The sequence below is a fragment of the Sinocyclocheilus anshuiensis genome, unplaced genomic scaffold, assembly GCF_001515605.1.
Source record: "Sinocyclocheilus anshuiensis isolate Anshui unplaced genomic scaffold, SAMN03320099.WGS_v1.1 scaffold468, whole genome shotgun sequence".
Classification (NCBI taxonomy): Eukaryota; Metazoa; Chordata; class Actinopteri; order Cypriniformes; family Cyprinidae; genus Sinocyclocheilus; species Sinocyclocheilus anshuiensis.
The window spans coordinates 62,944-66,673 of record NW_015557069.1 but is presented as its reverse complement, the minus strand read 5'-3'; the positions used below and the strand labels follow the sequence as shown (position 1 = coordinate 66,673).

The window sequence follows — 3,730 nt, the reverse complement described above, 5'->3', positions numbered from 1 at the left end:
GAATGTTTAAAAAAACTTCCAAAATCACCTTAGATAAACGGCAAAAGTCAACAGGCTTTTCAAAATCCAAAATATGGCCAAACAGGCGCTTTTGCATTTCGTTTCGAAACTAAATCATCCGCCATCATCTTGTCTGTCTCACCTCACCTCACTCGTCAGCTCGACTCACTCTCCTCACTGGATAAATGAAGTCTGATCTGTGATGCGACTGTCGTTCGGCACGCTGCATTGAGCAGCCGTTCAGTTTTTAATTGTAGTGTCGGATCTTTTACTGAACTAAATGATTTTTATTAGGGTTGGGCAAATAGACGATGTCATCGTCCATCGCCAATGGCTGACAGACATCACGATGTTGAGCCGGCATCGCGATCCCCATCCCCCCTCCCCCTCACTGGAGAAATGAAATCTGATCTGTGATGCGACTGTCGTTCGGCACGCTGCATTGAGCAGCCGTTCAGTTTTTAATTGTAGTGTCGGATCTTTTACTGAACTAAATGATTTTTATTAGGGTTGGGCAAATAGACGATGTCATCGTCCATCGCCAATGGCTGACAGACATCACGATGTTAAGCTGACATCGTGATTCCTCCCCCACCACCCCCTCTCCCGCAATCCGCCGCATCCCAGTTCCGTGTTCGGAAAGGAAATGAAGTGTAGGCTACAGAAACCCTAAACGGAATAGACATTGTCCGATGCCAATTTGGTAGACATCACCCAACCCTAATTTTTATTACTATAAAAAAATAAAAACGACGGTGGGGGTCAGTGCCGCGGTGGGCAAGTGACGTAACCGGTGTTGCGGCTTAACAACGGTATCACCGTCAGCACCGTCTATCGCGGCAAGCCTAGCCTTTACTTTTTTTTGCTACTGTTTAAATTCAGTTTATGCATAGGTTACCATTTTACTGTATCAGATCAAACTATGATCTAAACAATGAAAGAAAATCAAACATTTGAATATTTGTGAAAATGACCAACAAAACCCTCAACAATTTTATACCTAATAAAAGATTTTCAAGCATTAACATACTTATCGCTGTGAAACACAACTTCTGCAAGATGACATACTGAGTAGCATCATCTTTGAAGTTGTAGTGACAAGTCCCAAAATGGAATGTGAAATTTAGCGTTTTTCCAACTTTCATTGAGCATTGAGATTTTAACTTTAATAATGGCAGGGACTGCTGACACAAACAAGATCAAACTACACAAACAACATCAAACCAAGGAATCTACCATAAACAAGCAACTCTTGAAGTAGAGTGATGCTGATACTCCACCTGTTATACACAATAGAGAAACTTTGTCAGACTCGGTCAGTGTTGAAATGGTCTATTTGCCAGTTTAAATAGATCCAGTGACACAGTATTCTACAATCTCTGCCACACACAGGTGTGCTGTAACCAGCGGTACAGTGCACATCCTATCCTGACTGCAGTTACTGTTAACTTACTGTGCAATTACAGTATTACAAGACCTAGGCCTCTGTCTCTGCATACCCTGGGTTAAAAACCAATCTAATCATTCTTCTAACCAGTCCTAATATGTTCAAAAGAGGGTTCTACTTATATATTTCTATACTTCTAGCTAACTTTTCAGCACAGCTCTTATTGGCAACATATCTGGACTGGTTGCCACGAAAATTTTACATGCTTGCTGCTGCTGTTGTCATAAAAATTACCTGGAGTTACAATTATTTTAGGTTTCATCATAGTTACATCAGATTATTATTTCCAATGATTTTATTGTTCAATTAATTTTTAATTGTAAGGTTATTAACAAATCCACCTTAGAGTTTGACTAGGTTGTTCAGTCTAAATAATCACACACACACACACACACACACACACACACACACACACACACACACGTACGTATCCAATATGTTGGTGTATGTGTAATAAAAGACGAGTTATTTCTATCCCTTTTTCTCTCTCCCCGTCTTTCTGTCAAACACCTTTTGAAAAATTAAATATAGAAGGGGAAAAAATCTGAAGTGCCTAGAGTTGAAAAAAAAAACACTTAATCGGAAAATATACATTAGAAGATTTAATGTTACTAGAAATGTTCGCAGATTTTCCCTTCTGTGTGATTATGTTCTAATCATTAAATGAAGAATGGCACGTGTGGAGGACACACGTTAAAAACTCACCTTTGTCCCGTACGCAATACATCCTCCAGGGTGAACTCGTCTTCATTTTTTTTTTCATTCTTATCAGTCTGATCGCAGTCTTCATCATCGAAATCGCTGTCATTTTTAGTGTCCATGCTGTTGCTGTGCTCATCCATGATGCTCGAGTGCATGTTTCCGCCATAGACTGTACTCAAGCCACAGCCCCACGTGAGCACAGGAACTAGAAGATCATCTCTGGGTTGTACTGGAGGTTGCGAGGCGAGCTGAACTGAGAGGTCCATACCGCCATCTACCGTGGAGTGTTGCGATTACGAATGCTTCTTCTTCTTTTTTACAAACCCTAATGAATTTTGATGCTGTGTGCATTATTAGGGCCCGAGCACCAATGGTGTGAGGACCCTATTGGAATTGCTCCGTTTCTTCTTCTTCTTCTCCAAAGTGAATCGCATTTTTGAGGGCCTAAACATGCTCCAAAACTCATGAAACTTTGCACACACATCAGAACTGGTGAAAATGTACATCTGATATGGGTTTCAGAATTGGGCGTGGCAAAATAGCGGCACCTATAACATTTCAACGAGGTACCCCTCGAGCTACGTTTCATGTACACGTACGAAACTCGGTACACACATGTAACACACCAATACCTACAAAAAAAGTCTCCTAGTTCAAAATCCGAAACCCAACAGGAAGTCGGGTCGCAGTGGACCACTAACTCTTCTTCTTCTTCTTTTGATTTAATGGCGAGTTGCGAACCAACTTCAAAGGTGCATATCGCCACCTACTGTGATGGAGTGTGAAAAGAATGAACAAACCCTCCTATATCCTATTATATAACCCACTATTCTTAATAAATCTCATGACTGCATGTATTTGTTTTCCTGAATTTGGACCGTCATTTAATAAGCTGGTTATAGTAAATTCCTGGCATACTGCTTGTAATTCTTCCTTAAGAATCCTCGTTTCTATTTCATATATCTTACATACAGTATCTTCATAACATGCTCTACAGTTTCCTCTATTAAACAGACATCACATAGACCCGTGTTATGTTTCCCTATAATGTGTAAAGTATGATTTAGATTTGAATGTCCTGTTCGTAAATGTGTGAAAATAACTTGTTCTTTTCTACTTAAGTTGTGAATTATTTTGCTTTTCTTTATGGTTTTTTGAACCTTGTAATAGTGTCGACCTGTATGACATGAGTCCCAAACTGTCTGCCATTTCCTATTGCATGCTTCTAAAATAAAATGTTTTCCTTCTGATCTACTGAGTGCAATGTTTATATTTGGTTCTTTCATTTTAATTGATTCTTTGGCAATTTTGTCTGCTTCCTCATTACCTTGAATTCCCACGTGTGCTGGTACCCACATAAATTGAATTATTATTCTCATCTGTCGTAAACTGTATAACCCAATCATGATTTCAGTTAAAATGTCAGTTCTCGTTGTTTCCAAACTCATAAGGACTGCCATTGAATCAGAACATATTACTTTATCAGGTCTAACTTCATACAACCACTCTAGTGCCATTAAAATAGCTATCATCTCAGCTGTATATACTGATGCACCATCTGTTATCCTTCCAGCCTTCCTC

The 3,730-nt window shown here is 39.5% G+C and overlaps 1 pseudogene; it reads right to left on the bottom strand.

Annotated features, from left to right (window-relative positions):
- LOC107676705 (CCAAT/enhancer-binding protein zeta-like) overlaps positions 1–2,335 on the bottom strand; it is a 25,392-nt pseudogene extending 23,057 nt beyond the window's left edge.
- Between the last annotated feature and the right edge of the window lie 1,395 nt (positions 2,336–3,730).